Source organism: Nannospalax galili, unplaced genomic scaffold, assembly GCF_000622305.1.
Source record: "Nannospalax galili isolate Female #2095 unplaced genomic scaffold, S.galili_v1.0 scaffold341, whole genome shotgun sequence".
In the NCBI taxonomy this organism is placed as follows: Eukaryota; Metazoa; Chordata; class Mammalia; order Rodentia; family Spalacidae; genus Nannospalax; species Nannospalax galili.
Window position 1 is genome coordinate 2,340,491 of NW_008346082.1, and position 11,786 is coordinate 2,352,276.

General features: G+C 44.3%; 1 pseudogene; it reads right to left on the bottom strand.

The window, feature by feature from the left end:
• Positions 1-8,656: 8,656 nt before the first annotated feature.
• On the bottom strand, positions 8,657-8,953 carry LOC103741612 (annotated as a pseudogene).
• Positions 8,954-11,786: the final 2,833 nt, after the last annotated feature.

An 11,786-nucleotide genomic window follows, 5' to 3' on the forward strand; every position in this document is an offset into this window, starting at 1 on the left:
ATACATGCAAGCATAACACTCATACATATAAAATAAAAATAATAAATAAAATATTTTTAAATTGTTATATTAAAAAGTATAGCTTTAATCCCAGCACTTGGGAGGCAGAGGCAGGAAGATCTCTGTGAGTTCAAGGCCAGCCTGGTCTACATAGTGAGTTCCAGGACAACTGGGGCTACAGGGAGACCCTGTCTCAAAAAATTTTAAAAAGTGTAGCTCAGGGTCAGTAAGATGGCTGAGCAAGCAGAGATGATTGCTGCCAGGCATGACAACCTGAATTCAATTCTCAGGATGCCTGTGATGGAAGGATAGAATCAACTCTTGAAAACTGTCCTCTGACTCCACATGAGCACTGTGGCACATGCATGCACACACACACACAAATAATAAATAAATAAATAGTGTAGCTCATACAATTATAATTTTTGTTTTTTTTCTGTGTTTTAAAACATATTTTATTTATTGTTTCTATTTTGTGCATATGAGTGTATTGCCTGAATGTATGTTGTGCAATGACCATGAAGGTCAGAAGAGGGTGTCAAAAGCCCTGGATCTGTAGTTATGGACAGTTGTTAGCTGCCATGTGGGTGCTGGGAATTGAACCTGGGTCCTCTGTAAGAGCAGCCAGTATTCTTAACCACTACCATCTCCTCAGCCCCATTATTTTTTGGTTTTCATTTATTTATTTTTTATTTTTATTTTACGTGTATGAGTGTTATGCTTGCATGTGTGTAAGTGCACCCATGTCATGCAGTGCAGGCAGAGGACAGAAGAGGGCATCAGATCCTCTGGAACTGGAGTTAGGACAGGAGTTAGCAGCCATGTGGGTGCAGGGATTTGAACCCAGGTCTTCTATGAGAACAGTAAGTGCTCTTAACCAATGAGCCATCCCCCCAGGCCCTGTTTCTTGTTTTTTGAGACAGGGTCTCACTATGTAGCCCAGGCTGGCCTGGAACTCACTATGTAGATGAGGCTGGCCTCAAACTCATAGTTTGACTCTGACTCTGTAGTGCTGAGATTACAGGTGTGCACCACTACACCTAGCCTAAAATATTAAAAAAAATTTTTTTGTGCGTATGAGTGTTTTGTCTACATGTATGTAAGTGCACCATGTGCATGCAGTGCCTGTAGAGGTCAGAAAGCGTTGGATCCTCTGAAACTGGGGTTACAGGCAGTTATTAGCCATCGTGGGTACTGGGAATCAAACCTGGGTCCTCTGCAAGAACAGCAAGTGCCCTTAACCACTGAGCCATTTCTCCATCCCTCATACAGTTATATATAGTGCACCATACTTGACAATACCAATAAATGAGTATGTGGCCAAACTTGATGGTACATATTTGTAATCCCAGCACTTGAGAGGCTGAGGTAGGAAGATTGTGAGTGTCAGGCCAGCTTCTGCATAGTGAGATTTTGTTTTAAACAATATTAAATAAAAATAAATGACTATATCATTAATGCATATATTTACCATAACATGCTTTTTGTTAGTTTTAAATACTCTGCTTCTACATATAAAAAATGTCACAGTAAGGGCTGGGCGTAGTGGTGCATGCCTTTAATCCCAGCACTAAAGAGGCAGGCAGATTTCTGTGAGTTCAAGGCCAGCCTGGTCTACATAGCAAGTTCCAGGCCAGCCGAGGCTAGAGGGAGACTCTGTCTCAAAAAGACCAAAAAGGAAAAATATGTTCACTGTAAAACAGTACACTGTTTGATGCTCGTAGCAGCTTCCTCCCCTTTGTTTATCGCTCTCTTCGCTGCCTCATAGGCCATGTCATGTGATTGAACTAGATCATCTAGGGTAGTGTAAATACATTCTATGTTGTTCATACAATGAAAGAGCCTCTTAGCACCATTCTCACACTAAACCCTTCTCACTAAAATAACGCACAACTTCACTTAAGACCTGTGCAATTTGTTGCATATATATTTTATCATATTTTAAAAAATGGGAGTGATGAGATGGCTTAGCTGTAAAGTCACTTGATGCTAAGCCTAAGGACCTGAGTTCTATCGCCAAGAGACCACATGATGGAAATAGAATTGAATCCTCCAAATTTCCTCTGACCTCCACACATATACTGAGGCATGCTATACACTCACATTCCCATCCTTTACGCTAAACAAAAATCATACAAATAAGTAATTTTCAAAATTGCAATTATGGCTCAATTTGGAGCTACTACCACCAGGTGGCAATGATGTCTAAGACACCAGAGTTTATTTGTTAAATGTCAGGATTTGTAAGTCATTCTATTTGTGAGAGATGGCTTTTTGGGTTTTGGTTTTGATACAGGATCTCATGTAGCTCAGGCTGCCTCATGTAGCTCAGACTCCATATGTGGTCAAAGTTGACTTGACTTTCTGCCTCTACTTCCTAAGTGCTGGAATTCTAGATATACACCACCACACCTGGCCATTGAGTGGTGCTCTTGAAACAGGAGGCATTGTTTCAAAGTCATGTATCTTTTGGTTTCTATCAACAGTGTTGTGTGGGCCATTTCTTTCTGTTCCTTCATCTGTCCCCTCCATTTGGCACCATGTTTAAGGATCCATTTTTGTTATTGTAGGCACATTTAGTTCATTGAGCCTCATCTCAAAACAACATCAACAACAGCAAATCAGGAAAGAAAGAAATTGGGAGGTAAAGAGGCAACATATGTCACATATTGTCTCCATCCCCTCCTTGATAGACAGACACCTCATTGTGTCCAGATCTCCAACCACCCAGACATCTTAGTGATACCTTCTTTTTTTAAAAACTTTTATTTATTATTTTTGTTTTATGTGTATGTGTGTATTGCCTGCATGTAGGTAAGTATACCTGTGTCATGCAATCCCCTTGGAGGTCAGAAGAGGCTGTCAGATCCCCTGGGATTGGAGTTATGGACAGTTGTTAGCTGCCACGTGGGTGCTGGGATTCGAACCCGGGTCTTCTGCAAGAACAACCAGTGTTCTTAACCGCTGTACCATCTCTGTAGCCCCAGTGATATCGTCTGTGTGTCCCCTTTTTAAAAGATTTATTTATTTGGGGCTGGAGAACGGGCTCAGCAGTTAAGAGCACTGGCCACTCTTGCAAAGGACCTGGGTTCGGTTCCCAGCACCTACATGGTAGCTGACCAGAACTCCAGTTCAGGGGATCTGACACTCTATTCTAGCCTCTGAAGGCATTGTATACATGGGTGCACTTACATATATGCAGACAAAACAGTCATATACATAAAATAAAAATGAAAACTTTAAAGGCTTGTTTATGCCAGGCATGGTGGTGCACGCTTTTAATTCCAGCACTTGAGAGGAAAAGGCAGGCAGATCTCTGTGAGTTCAAGGCCAACCTGGTCTATGTAGCGAGTTCCAGGCCAGCTGGGGCTACAGGGAGACCCTGTCTTAAAAAGGCCAAAAAGGAAAAAACGCAAAACAAAAACAAAACAAAAAAACCCCATGCACATACATAAAATATAAATAAATGTAAAAAAGACTTATATTTGATGTGTATATGCATGTTTCGTTTTGTTTTGTTTTGTTTTGACACAAGGTCTCCCTGTAGCCCCAGCTGGCCTGGAACTCACTATGTAGACCAGGCTGGCCTTGAACTCACAGAGATCCACCTGCCTCTGCCTCCCGAGTGCTGGGATTAAAGGCTTGCACCACCATGCCTACCTGTGCTGTGTGTCTCTTAATGGACTTGTATGAGAGTCTCTCTAGCTAAACATCAGGAGTGGGAGGCTTCTAATCTTTAGACATATTTTTCATTCATACTCTTTATCGCTTTCTACTTTAAAAAAAATATATTTTATTATTTTTATGTGTATGCGTGTACTGCCTGCGTGTAGGTAAGTTCCCCCATGTCATGCAATGTCCGTGGAAGACAGAAGAGGCTATTGGATACCCTGGGACTGGAGTTACAGACGGTTGTTAGCTGCCATGTGGGTGCTGGGATTTGAACCTGGGTCTTCTGCAAGAATAGTCAGTGTTCTTAACCGCTGAGCCATCTCTCCAGCCCCTATCTCTTTCTTCTTAATAAATTTCCTCCAGATTTCTTTTGGTGCAAAACGCAGTTGAATTCAAGCAAAGCCTTAAACATTTTTCTTGTTCCTGTGTGGGTGTGTGGTGTATGCCCATGTATGTTTCTGTGCAGGCAAGCGTGTGCAGGTGCACATGGAGGCCAGAGGCCAGCATCGAGTGGCTACCTTTCTCCACCTTCTTTTTTGAGACAGGGCCTCTTCACTGAGCCAACAACTTGTCAATTCAGCCTGACCATAATACTTCAGTTGCAGTTGTCTACCCCCTCAGCACGCTCACCCCACCTGATACTTCTCCAGAGAGGCTCTCTGGGGTCAAAGAAGGAGGCTGATGCTATGTCTTGGATCTCTCGTAGATACTGGCCACCATTAGTTTACTAGGAGCTCTTTGGGTGTTTTTTTTTTTTTTTTAATCCAGCATTTCCCAGATCAAGTGATTATAGAATCTTCTCACTCCCCTATAACAAATAACTATTAACAAGCCTTGGAATTCATGTCCTAACGAACAGTTTGGGAAATGTTGCCTTAGATATTAATAACCTACACTTTTGTAAATAGCCTTCAAGGGCCATTCATACATTTATTCATCAAGCTGTTGAGCATCCACCATGCTAGGGGTTAAGGTCACAAAGAGTCCTTGTCCTAGTGGCCCCTATACTAGCAGGGGGATATGGGCAGATTCAGATGAGTCCAACCGTGACAAGATACAACCGGGAGTATCTGAGAATCATGAGATGGAAGATTCATTCCTACACCAGGGGGTCTGATAATCTTCACAAAACAGGCACTATCTCATCTGAAACAAGACTTCAAGACTTGGTCCCTTGCATCACTGCAGTATCAGGCACTTGTGGAAAATGTTCTACTCTAGACCTACCAGGTAGGACTCTGAACATCAAGAGATCCCAGGTGATCCATATGCACTTTGCTTGAGAGGTACTGCTTTAAAAGCGCTTAGCCTGACAGGAATGGAAACAATGTATTGTGGGATGGTTTCTTGGCCAAAGGTTAAGTTAGAGATTCTTGTGTCACACCAGACAAGTGGAACAGGAAGAGAACACAAGGGAAGAGCGGCAGGACCTGGCCCTGACCTCTAAATGACTGATTAGCAGGATAGGTAGCATATAGGTATGCAGGGAGCAAGCACAGGGAACAGGGCCGTGCCCGTGGTCCTTCTGGCCCAGCCTCCTACAGTGGCTGGGAGGGAATGATTACAGAGGGAAAGAGTTGCTCTCACTACCCTCTTCTACTTGTTACTCTCCATTGCTATGACAAAACACCTGGTGGATGCAACTTAAGGAAGGAGAAGGTTGTTTTGGACTAGTTTCAGGGCATGCAGTTTAGCCTATCATGGTAGGGAAAGCATGGCAGCTGGAGGGGCTCAATCTGTGGTGCTGGTGTCAGCTTGTGGCAATCGCTGTTCAGATCTTGGAAGATCAAGAAATAGAGACTTTGGACCAGAACCAGAAATAGACATCACCTTCAGGGCCTTCCCTCAGTCATGCACTTCTGCTAACTAGGCCGCATGTCCCGAAGATTCCACAACCTTCTCAAACATCTTCACTCACTGGGGCCAAGTGGAGCTGTTTTATATTCAAACCTGTAACACCTTCTTAGAGACACCACCCTTGATTAGGATCAGGCATGTGACCAGCCACAGGGTCAGGGAGCCTGCAGCTCTTTATGAAGAATTTTTTGGTTTCTTTTCCTTGACCTGCAACACGAGGTGCAAGGGGAGTTGTGGGGAGGATTTGGGGCAGCTTGACCCATCAAAACAGAGATGTTCAGGGTGTGTGCACTGGAGGCTGAGCAAGCCCTTCCTTCTTATAGGCCACATCCTTGTTCAGGCTTGGTCCTGGACACACTTGGGACAAGCACTGAGGCTGTAAGGAGAGCAGGCTGGCCCCTGAAGATCCAAGACCAGAGGAAGTTTTTTTGCACAGACTAGAGTCTGTGATGGGTGAAGGGTCCCTAGCCCAAGAAGGAAGTAGCTAACTGGGAAGGAAACAGAAAACCGTAATATAAATAACCACAACTAAACAAAACAGAGAGATACTGATACAGGGGAGATCAAGGTCCCCTAGGGGGTCCTTAGTCTTATAAATGAATTTAAGAATGGACTCAAGGGGCTGGAGAGAAGGCTCAACAGTTAAGACCATTGACTGTTCTTGCAGAGGATCCAGGTTCGATTCCCAGCACCCACATGGCAGTTAATAACTGTCCTTAACTCCAGTTCCAGGGGATCCAACATCCTCTTCTGACCTCTGAGGGCATTGCACGACACAGGTGCACATACACACATGAAGGCAATATACTCATATACAGAAAATAAAATAAATAAATAATTTTTTTAAAAGAATGGACTCAAATGGTAGCTTTAGGACAATTTTATTAGAATTTAAGGAGAAATCCACAGGACAGACAAGTCCTAAATTTCAGTAAGTGCCTTGAGGAGGGGAGTGGAGGGGAGCAGGAGAAAAGCCATTAAAGCCACATGCTGATTTAGAGTGGGCATGGAGGTCAGACATACATGAGATTACTAGTAGCCACATGGTGGGGAGGGGAAGGGAGCTTTAGAGAAAAAGTAAAGAAATATTGGGACTGGAGAGATGGCTCAGCGGTTAAGAACACTGGCTGTTACTTGCAGAAGACCTGAGTTCAAATCCCAGCACCCACATGGCAGCTAACAACTGTCCTAACTCCAGTTCCAGGGGATCCAACACTCTCTTCTTCCACAGGCCCAGCATGACATGGGTGCACTTACACACATGCAGGCAAAACACTCATACACATAAAAAAATAGAAATAAAAAAAAATGAAATACAGATGTTGGGGCAGCCGAAAGAATTGAGGAAATTGTGGTTAGAAAAGAGGTATAAAGGGGAAAAAGAAGAGATTACTTTGTTAGGTTCCTTGCAAACTCCTAGGTGGCACAGTTCTCAATATTCTAAAAGAGCAGGTCCAAACTTAGCCCGGGAAAGTCCCTCCACTTATCAGGAGACCAACCAATCCTGAGCTAAACTGCTCAGCCTACATTATGGAAAGTTACCCAAGCACCTATAAAAGATGTTTGACTTCCCCATTGCTGGCTGCTGTTTCTCTGCTCCCTGAAAGGCAGCCCAGCAGTCTGTTTGCTCTCAAATAAACTGCCGTCCCTCATGGAGTTGTCTTGGTTGGTAGTCTTGGCTACATGCTTCCATACATACTTCAGAAAAGTGGGCAAAACTTAGGAAGAGCCACATCTCTGCCTGCAACTCAGGGGATTCAGGGCAGGAATTAACTAACGCAAAAGGTATTCTGCCCATTTCTTTAGCATGACTTAGGGTGAAACTACTTGCCTAAGGGTGGTCCTGTGACCTAGTGATTTGGCAAAACTGGAAAGTTAAGGTTCCAACCAGACCTGGGATTTTTATTTTTTGACCAGTTAATCTTCCAGAGAGCTGTGTGTCCCCCAGTGTCGTGTCCCCCGGTGCCCAGTAGCCACCAGGATGTAGACCTCTTGCATGTCTACCCAAGAACTCAGAAGAAAGATGGGAATGTAGTAGATGGTTGGGGTGGGGATGGGGGTGGGAGGAGAAAGCATCTCAGGTAGACAGAAGGCCCAAAGGCAAGAATAAGTTCACGTGGAGGGAAAGAGGGATTTCAACTTACCTGTCTCTACCCGTTTCTAACTAAACTGGCTTGCTCTTTCTTTCCCTCCCTCCATCCCCCCTTCCTTTCTTTTCTTTGGACAGGTTCTGAGCTTCAGCTCCCAATCCTTCAGAGTGCTGCATTACAGGTGTGCATGGTGTCTTGGCTCTCCCTACCTTTCTGGAGAAAGAGTTAACAATGAGAGTCTGCTAAAGCACTGCCCCTAGCCAGGCCAAGCCGTATCAGAGGAGGCTGTTTCCTTGGCTGGGAGTTGCTAAGGTCAGTCTGGTCTGTTCCTGGCAAAGTAAGCAGAACAGGATGTGTGTTCTCTTCAGAAACAAAACTCTGCCTAAAAAGGGAAATAGTCTTGCTCCTAAATCTATTCTCTAAAGGTAACTGCTACACATTTCGGTGAAAAATTCTTTACATGTTTTGACCCATTCATGTTTGTTCACATTTAATGAAACTGAGCTCATAATGGCCATACATCATGTTCTACTTTTTCACTTAATACATAATGAACTTTTTAAAAAAACATTTATTAATTTATTTTTATGTGTATATGTGTGTGCTTAAGTGAGTTTATTAGCATCAAGTTCATACAGGATCCCAAGGAGGCCAGAAGACAGTGTTAGATTCCCTAGAACTGGAGTTACATATAGTTGTGAGTCACCAGTGTGGGTGCTGGGAACTGAACCTATGTCCTCTGCAAGAGCAGTTAAGAGCAGCTAAGAGCAATGTTTTTAACTGCTGAACCACCCCTCCAGCCCCCATTATAAAGTCTTGGGTCCAGCTTTTTTTTTTTTTTTTTTTTTTTTTTTTTTGGTGTTTTTAAGACAGGGTCTCCCTATAGCCCCAGCTGGCCTGGAACTCACTACACAGACCAGGCTGGCCTTGAACTCACAGAGATCCACCTGCCTCTGCCTCCCAAGTGCTGGGATTAAAGGTGTGAGCCATCACACCCAGCTGGGTCCAGCTTTTTACTGAGCATATTAACAAGAGGTTTAGTCAAAAAGACTGATGCCCATGCCATCTTCAGACTCCTGTGAATCATCTTTCTTCTGCTTTCTTCTCAGCTGGGGCCGCGGCGGTAGAGGGGGCAGCACCACCTGCTGGAGCAGGTCCACCAGCCCCTACATTGCAGATGAGACTCCCAATGTTGACAGTGGCTAGGGCCTTTGCAAAGAATCCGGGCCAAAAAGATTCAACACTGGCACCAACTGCTTAAATGAGGGCATTGATCTGTCCTCTGTCACAGTGACCTCGTGCAGGATGAGGGTGGAGTAGATGCAGGCAAACATGGACTGCTGGCCGGGTGCTAGTCACCAGATGAAGTGAGGGCCTCACCCCAACTCAGCCTTGGCTTCTTCGTAAGGACAGAGCACTTTGGCGGCAGCTGAGGAAAGGAAACACTTGGGTTTTTGTTTGCTTTTGTTCTTTTTATTATTTTTATTTTATGTGTATGAGCATATTGCCTTCATGTGTATAAGTGCACCTGTGTTGCGCAATGTCCTTGGAGGTCAGAAGAGGGTGTTAGGGTGTCAGATCCTTTGGAACTGGAGTTGCATACAGTTTTTAGCCACCATGTGGGTGCTGGGAATCAAACCCAGGTCCTCTGCAAAAGCAGTCAGTGCTGTTAACTGCTGAGCCATCTTTCAAGCCCCTTGTTCTTGTTCTTTTCCTTTTTAAACAAGGTTAAATGATCCATATGTTAATGATCGATCCACAAAGGGTCAGTAGAGACCTGCTTAGCCTCTTTTCTCCCTTTGTGTGCTCTCCCTTAATAATGATTTTCTAGCGGGGCGTGGATTGCCTGCAATCCCAGCACTTGGGAGGCAGAGGCAGGTGGATCTCTGTGAGTTTGAGGCCACTCTGGTCTACAAAGTGAGTTCCAGGCCAGCTGGGGCTACAGGGAGACCCTGTCTCAAAAAGACACACACACACACACACACACACACAATTATTTCCTTTCTTGCAACTACCCATGTGTCTCTGCACAATTCATTGCAAGGGGTCACAAGAACTGGAACTTCAGCTTCTGCCCTATAGACTCACAATTCAGCCTGTTATATATTACATGGGTCCCAGGGAATGGGATTTGGGGTTTGGTAGCAAAAGCTCTTACCTCCTGAGCCAGGCCACCGGCCCCTGGGATTTCTAAATTCTTCATCTTTCACTGATGTAGTCTCTTTCACAATCCCTTTCCCTGCCAGACACACAACAGTTAACAAGGAAAATTAGTAAAAGGCTTAACTACAGAATAATCTGAAGCACTTGTTTAAACAGCCAGCCTTAACAGGCTTCTGTCTTTCTACCTCCTTTGATGATGCTTATCAGGAAGCCCAGTCTTTCTCTTACTTCTCTACATTTCCCCTCCTCTGCTGTTTACCCTTGGCTGAGGCTCAAGGAAAATCTATAAGGTCTTGGAGGAGTTTAATGAGGGGACTGTTTACAGAGGGACCAGTGAGGCTAAAGTAACAAACAGATGGGAAACTGTGAAGCACTTGGGACCAGTGTCCTGGGATGGCAATGTCTTCCCAGGAAGCCTGAAAGAACAGCAGCAAAAATTGTCTGTGAGAGACAGCTGGTCAAGAATTTTAGGCAGCGGAATGCACTGAGGCCTGCTTGTGGCCTGGCAGGGAGGGAACTGTGGCAGTAAACACCTCCACATATCTCAGGATCTCAAGTCTCCTTCCAGCATCTCTGATGAGCAGAACTGAGCAGGAAGGCCAAGAGCTAAGCATCCTGCAGTCTACCTCTCAGTATGGGAGGACAAGTAGGAGACAGTGAAGGCGGATCTGAAGGGAATGGAAAATAGTCATCCCCTATGATTTGTGGTGTAAACAAAATTACGGACTGGAAATGTATGTAGTTCTGTGGCAGATGCTTGCCTAGCATGCTAAAGGCCCTGGGTCAATCTTTCAGCACTGTAAAAAAAAAAAAAAGAAAAATTCTAAGATATTTAGTTGTAGATCTAATTGACTTTTATTTATGACTTATGAATTGGAGCAGTCTCTAATTTACAAAATAGAATTGTCAGTGGCAATGGGGTGGGGTCCAGAGACACTGCTCCTCATGCCCCCTGCAGCAGCCTGAGGAGGTCTCTTCAGAGACCTCTATGCAGGTAAAGTCGTGGTTCTTGATTGTATCACAGAAAACAGTTTCAGAGAGTGTGAAGCAGAGTTGGAGTTTATTAGGAAGAGATTGGGGGCTGGGAGGAGGCTGGGGATGTAGCTCAGTTGGTAGAATGCTTCCCAGGAAGTGCATTTAAAAAATGGGCGCAGTGGTCCACACCTGTAATCCCAGCACTTCACAGCTAGAGGCAGGAAGATCAGGAATACAGGGTCATCCTAATCTATATAGCAAATTTGAGGCCAGGCTGGGATACATGAGACCCTGCCTAAATAGGGAGGAGGGGGAGGGAGATTTTTAACATAGTTTTAAATTTGGGCATTATTTATAGAGAGAGGAGCCTAGGAAAAGGATAGCACATCCCCAGGTGCTGGTGTGGGCTTCTCAAGAGGGTTATGGTGAAGCATCTTCACAGTTGCCACATTTATGACTGTGGTGACTTCTGAAGTTGCCTTCTTTCCTTCCTTCCTTCCTTCCTTCCTTCGTTCCTTCCTTCCTTCCTTCGTTCCTTCCTTCGTTCCTTCGTTCCTTCCTTCCTTCCTTCTTTCCTTCCTTCCTTCCTTCCTTCCTTCCTTTTCAAATTTCTCTCCTTATGGTCCTCCCTTAATCTGTTTCTGTTCATTACTTTCTAATATTTGGAATGCAGCTAGGACACTTCCTTCGTTCCTTCCTTTGTTCCTTCCTTCCATCCAAGGTAGACTCATGGTCACAAAAGTTTGCACAAAGGGGTTAAGATCTGTCTTTTGCTGTAAATGGACTTAACCGTCTTGCTTGTGAAATTCCTGGAAAATTGCAGGCTTACAGCTGGGAGGGGAGAAAGGCCATTTTCAGCCATATACACTTAGGCCTTAAGCATTGCTATTTTAACATTCTTATTTGAAATATTTCTATATAAAATATTTTATTTATGCTGGGCCATGGTGGCACATGCCTTTAATCCCAGCACTTGAGAGACAGAGGCAGGCACAGTGTCTCTCAGAGTCAGACTATATTAGGTCTATT